General features: G+C 46.5%; 1 pseudogene; it reads right to left on the bottom strand.

The window, feature by feature from the left end:
* Window positions 1-884: 884 nt before the first annotated feature.
* Window positions 885-1,995, bottom strand: LOC127753376 (BTB/POZ and MATH domain-containing protein 1-like; annotated as a pseudogene).
* Window positions 1,996-6,739: the final 4,744 nt, after the last annotated feature.

The raw sequence follows: 6,739 nt of genomic DNA, 5'->3' as shown, positions 1-6,739 counted from the left end.
ATTTCCTTAATATCTTCCAAGTATCTTGGTTAAAAAAGCTAAGTCAGGGCGTGTACATACTTAAGTATACTATAAGTTTCCGACAGCCGAAGCATATGGAACCGTTTTAATTTGATCAATCTCATACTGGTTCCTAGGACATTGAAATTTCCCAAATCTATCGCCCTTGACTATGGGAGCAGGTGTGGGCTTACTCGCATGCATACTATATTTCTTTAGAATTTTTTCCCGATATGCCTTTTGTGATAGCCCTAAAACCCCTTTTCTTCTATCTCGGTGAATCTTTATTCCTAGAACAAATGAGGCTTCACCAAAGATCTTTCATATCAAAATTCGAGGACAAAAGCTTTTTCGCCTCCAATAGTAGATCAACATCACTACTAGCAAGTAGGATGTCATCGAGACGGGAAGTGGCCGCCACGGCCGGAGTGGCTAGCGGCACACTCTCACGCTCTCACCCCTCAGTAAAACTCATTTGCTTCCACATGGGGACATTTTTGTCCGCACATTATAAAAACCTCTTTGCATGTAGCGTACCACGTTCCTCGATCCTAATCCTTGATTCCATTGATCTGGGAACTTTGTGACTATGCCAAATCCTCTAAATCAAGCAAGCCACATGGAAGTTTAACACCAGGCAACAAGTGACAATCCTTCGAAATCTAAAAGTGCAGTTGCAGAGATAGCATAAAAAAAAGACAAATTAAGTAGTAACAATCGTTAACTCCTGCTTATTAGTATGTCATAATGTCATGTACCTGATAGCAAAATCATATACACAAGGAGTACTGCAGCAGCATGCCTGCTTTCTGGGGAAGGTTTCAGAAACCAAAAATTGCTAGAGCACACGAACACTAATTATCTAAAAAAAGAGCACACGAACACTAAGCATGACTAGGCGGAAGTGCAAGCATAACGACCAGTTCTTCCATAAGAGAGGGGCAGCTCCTGCTCAGATGTTTGAAGCCGTCGCTGGCGATGACAGCACTCAGGTTCGCCGGTGAGCCAAGAAAACTGAAGCACGCCTTCTTCAGCCCGTCGCAGTGGTGCTGATCAGCTAGTGCCAGGATGTAAGACACCGTGCTTACACCAATGTACTTGCACAACCTGTTCTCGCAGATCAGCTTGAGCCTGTGCAGGTCGTTCCGATCCGCCGTGACGAGCAGATGCTGGCATATGACGTCTTCCTCCGTCTCCATCTCCGGCAACGAGTCGGTGTACACGAAGCGGAGCAACAGCTTGAACGCCTGCGCCTCCATGTCTTCAATGTGCACGACTCCAGCAGTGTCGCCCTCCTTCATCGAGCCGTAGAGCGCCGCCCTGAAGACCGGCGACCGCGCCGCGAGCACGCACCGGTGCGCGGCGAACGTCTGGCCGCCGACCTCAAACACCACATCCGCGCCCTTCTCGGTCTCCAGCAGGTCGCCGAACTGCTGGTCCATGTCGGACGGGGGCACGGGTACAAAGGATTCGACGGGGAGTATCTCGGTCGTCTCCTCGGTGCGGATCTCACGGACGACGACAATGTCGCACCGGATGGTGAAAGAATCGTCCCTAAGATCATCGGACTTCTCGAAATCTACCCTTTTGATGAACTCCACATAGCCCCAACCACAAGAATCCTCGAGATTAAATGTCTTTATGGGCCTGTATTTCAGCGAAGGTTGCTTCTTCACCTGGTTAGCGAAACTAAACTTGAACTTCGCCTGCACCGTCAAACCCATGTTGGTCTCTTCTTCTTCTAGTACGAGAAAGAAAGATATGTAATCGGCGGTCTCGACGTCATCTCCATTGGGGGTAGTATTTGATGCTCCAGCGGTGGCCGCCGACGGTGAACGGGCTCGAAGGGAGAAACGAGCCGGTGGGGGTGGTGGCCTTGGTGAGGGAGTAGCCGTTGATCTTGAGGAGGTGATACCCGGTCGCCGTCTCGGCCACGATGGTGGAGGAGGAGGCTGACCGCGACGGCGGGTTGCCACGGCCTACGGCGGGGGACATGGCAGCACGCTAGCTGGTCCTGTAGGGTTTAGACAGGGAAAAGTGTTTTCACGTACTCTTCCGGTCTTCCCTTGTTTTCTCAAAAGATCGATGAAAAGAACATATAAAGAAAAATCCGAAATTAATAGTAGTCGAATTGGGTTTATAGCCCAGCGTACATGACCTGGAATGTGGATCGGTAATCCAATTCCAATCATCTATAGGGATGGAAATTTCAGAAATTTCCGAAATCCCCCCGCACCCCCCACACCGGCAAGCAAATATTTCGAGCGAATTTTCTGGATTTTTTTCAAATACTTATCAATTTGGTCATAATTTGTTCAAATTCAGTAAAAATATGTTAATTTTTTTTTTAAAAAAAATCCATTCAAAGTATCCGAAATTTCGGAATTTTGATGCCCGCCGAAATTGTCTTATTCCCGAAATGTAAAACCCTGTTCATCTATACAAGGACGGCCGGCCAGCGTCACCAATGACCGCTGGCGTTGATCAATGTTATGCAGCTTGCAGCAGCTGGACAAAAAGCTCTACAATATCGACGATGCGGTTGAATTAGCAACTCAATTCAATTTTCAGGAGCAAAATTGCCTTGTTTCAAAAAATAAATAAATAAAAAGAAGAGGAAACAATATAGCACCCTGCACCCATGTTCCACAATTCATGCTCACAGTTGTTAGGGATATTTTCCATTGTCAGTATATATATGAACCTCGACCGAAGAATTAAAGACTGCCTATTGACTTGGTTCATCACTTTATCATTGGTTTCATGACACATGACTTAATCATGGGTTTGCTGTAAGCCTATAAATCTGAGCTGATGCTCCAATTTGAGCTCCCTAAACTAGTTAGCATGAGCATGACGAACAATAACTAGTTTTCTCCGGGAACAAATAACTTGTTTTGTATGTTCTGTTTGACCCAGAAAACTGTTGCGCAGACAACAAATAACCAGTTTTCTATGTTTCGGAAAAGAAACTAGCTAACCAACATCCTGACAAGTTTGGAAATAGTAGGTACAAACTTCAACGTGACGCTGAAGAACAAACTATTCATACTCTTCACATCTTTAGAACCACCAAAAGATGCATTTTCCTCAAATTATCTTGCTTGTTTGACCCAATTATGTCATACCGTGTATATATTCAAATACTTTGACATATTTATAATAAGTTTTGCATAAGTTTCACATCAAAGACAAGTTTGACAGATTTGTCATAAATATGACAAATTTGAATCATTTTGTCAAATTTGATAGAATTTTGACAAAATAAATTAAACATAATTTGACACAATTATGACAGATTTGGTATAAATTTGACAAATTTGAATTATTTTGACAAATTCGACTTAAATTTGACAGAATTTTTAAAAAATAAACAACCACACCTTGGAATCTAGTCTGAACCACATGCGTCCGATAATATCAATCAATCGAAGCACATAGATAGAAGAAAAAAACGGTGAAGCTCAAGCTGGCCGTGGCATCTCTGTATTTTGGCGGATGGAGAAGAAGACGCCTTTAGGATGGGGAGCGTGCAGATGAACGGCGAGGTCGAGACCGAGGACGTACGACACGGCGCCGGCGGAGGCCAAGCTTGAACCTGAGGACACATGGGTGGAGGTAGCCACCGCCGCTGCCCCCGACTACGCGCGTAGTCGCCGGCACTGCAGCCGCTGGGGATCCGCTGCCACCGCCGCTCCCTTCCTCCGCTTCCCGCCACCGTCGCTTCCTTCCTCCGCTTCCTGCCGCCACCGCTCCTTCCCTTCACGGCCGGGCGCCGGCGTGGATCCCGCCACCGCTGCCCTTTACCTCCACGAGCGGGCGCTGGTGGGGGTCGCCTTCATGCCACCGCCGCCCCTCAAAACACCCGCAGACGCCGCCGCCACAAGCCCGAGCGGGCGCCGGTGGGAGTCGGCTTCAAGACGCCGCCGCCACCCCTAATGCCGCTGCCGCACCGCCCAACGCCAATGCCGCAAGCCCGAGAGAGACAGAGATGGGGATCGGATAGATAGGGTCTGAGGGAATTTTGGGCATTACAAATAATAATCACATTTCTTTTTTGTTAAAAAAAATCAAACCTTAACGGAGGAGTGGAAACAGGGTCAGATAGGAGCTTCGTTTTTGAAAAGGAGGGTCAAATAAGCAAACCCCAAAAAGTAGGGTCAAATTGGTAGTTAGAGTCCAAAACGGGGTCAAATAAGCAATTGTCCTTTATTTTTACAAATGGGTTAAAAGAAGACCTCTTCTGAGAATAGAACTCCCCGGTTGAGGTCCGCCTATGAAAAGGTGGTCGACTGGTCGTAGCCCATCTTTAGCAAGCGGTGGCTTTTTATGGATCTGGATGCACGGATGCTATCATATTAAATCTATAACTAATATAAATATTCGTATTTTTTCTTTCGTCACATCTAATTTTCGTCCATACACAATCCGATTTGGTTAGCAATAGCGATGGAAACAAATTGCAAAAAAAAAAAAAACAGCGGCCGCCGACGACACCACCGCCACTGGAGGGAGAAGAGAGGCGGCGGAGGGAACTGTCGCTACCGGATCCACCCGCGGTCGCCGCCACTGCTGACGGATCCACCTGTGTACGCCGTAGACGCCGTCGTCGCCGTCAACACTGCCATAGGGACGGCCGTTGCTGAGGGAGCGCGAACGCCAACGATGCCGCCGTTGGGAGGGCGCCGTCGCCGAAAGGGAGGGAGGGAGAGGGAGAGGGGGAGGGACGGCCATCTCCGCCATCTCCACCGTACCCCGCCGTCGCCGCCGCAGGGACGGCTGGCCGGCGGCGGCTCTCCTCCTGCTGGATCCGGCGGAGGGGAGAGCGTCGCCGCCGCCTCCCCTCCCGCTAGATCAGCCGCCGGTGGTGGGGGAGTGTTGATGCAAAAACACACATTGGCTTGGGAGATCTATTTAACTCTAGTGCAGGTCCAAAATCTTGCTTTTAGGTTCAAAGGCGTGCCAGTTGATTTGATCCTGCAATCAACAAGAACAAAAGACAAGAAGACCGAGGTTAAATATATAAATGATAGCCGATCGACCAGGAGCCGATGACATATCATCAATCATTAATGAAAGGGTCAATTAGGCCTAGAGGGGGGTGAATAGGCTAATTTAAAACTTTATGCGGAAGCTAAAACTGAAATAAGGTCGGAAAGTCTGATCCACTGTCAGACTATCTGAAAATATTAGATAGTCTGATGTTGGATCAGACTGTCTGATCCACCAATGAAGCACAACAAGTAGATCTATCACATAAACAAGAGTAAAGCACAAACAACGACTAGATCTATAGCGGCGCAATTAAGCAAAGCTAAAAGGAGGATGAAGGGAGATCACCAATGATGAAGTTCACGAAGGTGTTCCCGGAGTTCAAATCCTTGAGGGGATTCTACTCTCCGTTGAGGAGCTTACTAAGAGCCGGGTCTTTGCTAACCCTTTCCTCAAGAGGTTGCACTAAGCACTCCTCCTTCCACTAAGGGGTATCTCTTTTCTTGCGGAAGTGAGATCCGGCCTTCACAAACTTCTCCCGGCCAACCACACGTAGATCGGTGGCTCGGGAGTGACACCAAGCCGTCTAGGAGTCCTCAACCTCCAAGAGTAACAAACACTACACAACTCTTGGTCAAACACTAGTGCTCAAGATCGAATGAAACACACACTAGGCCCTCAAACACCAAATCTACAACCACCAAGATCCACCACACAAAGAACAAGGAGGGATTTGAGAGAGGGAGAAAGAGCTCAAATATCCAAAGCACCTTAGCACCAATCTCAACCCAAAGTGAATGAGAATGAAATGAGTTGGGTAACCCTAGAAAAGGGTTAGGTGGGGGGTATTTATAGATGCCCCCAAAATGTGGCCGTTGGAGGGGAATCTTTCAGCCCACGTCGGATAGTCCGATACAAGATCGGATAGTCCGATATTTTAAACTTCCAAGGCAACGAGAAACAGAGAATGAAGTTCCATGAAATTTAGGACTTTCCGAGACATCGGACTATCTGATGTTAAATCGGAGTATCTGATATTTTAGAAGCAGAAACTTTGTCCTCAAACAGAGACTCAAGTTCCATGAAATTTCGGAGTCTCTGTATCATCGGACTATCTGATCCAACATCGGATACTCCGACACATAGAAAAACTCACTTGAAAGGATTTTTCAAACAAAGACGGAGAGTAAAGTTCTGTGAAAAATCGGATATTCCTATACATCGGATAGTCTGATTTCAAATCAGATAGTCTGATGTTGCTCAAGTAAAAATGCAATAACTTTTTACTCCGAACTCCGATTTCGAAGATCTTGGACTCTATGGAAAGCTAGTTTTGTGGGCTATTGTTGACAGAAAACACGAGGCCTGGGAGATCTGCTTAACTCCAGTGCAGGTCCAAAACTCGCCTTCGGGTGTATGAGCGTGCCAGTTGATTTGATCCTGCAATCAACAAGAAATAGAACAAAGAAACCGCAATTAATCCTATAAATGATAGCCGATCGGCTAGGTGCCGATGACATATCATTTATTTCAAGCCGATGTCATGCGTACATCGATCGGCAAATATCAATAAGCAAATCAGAACTAAATCTACTCGATCGGCTGTAGATATTAATGATATATAATCCTTATATCGATATATACTTAAATCAAGTGATTGGGATAGATCGGTCACCTTGCCGAGACAGTATAAATCACTTAGATCGAAATATATATTAATAGTGGGATTATATACATTTATAGCATA

The sequence above is a fragment of the Oryza glaberrima genome, chromosome 10 (genome assembly GCF_000147395.1).
Source record: "Oryza glaberrima chromosome 10, OglaRS2, whole genome shotgun sequence".
Classification (NCBI taxonomy): domain Eukaryota; kingdom Viridiplantae; phylum Streptophyta; class Magnoliopsida; order Poales; family Poaceae; genus Oryza; species Oryza glaberrima.
This window is presented reverse-complemented; position numbering and strand designations above follow the sequence as displayed.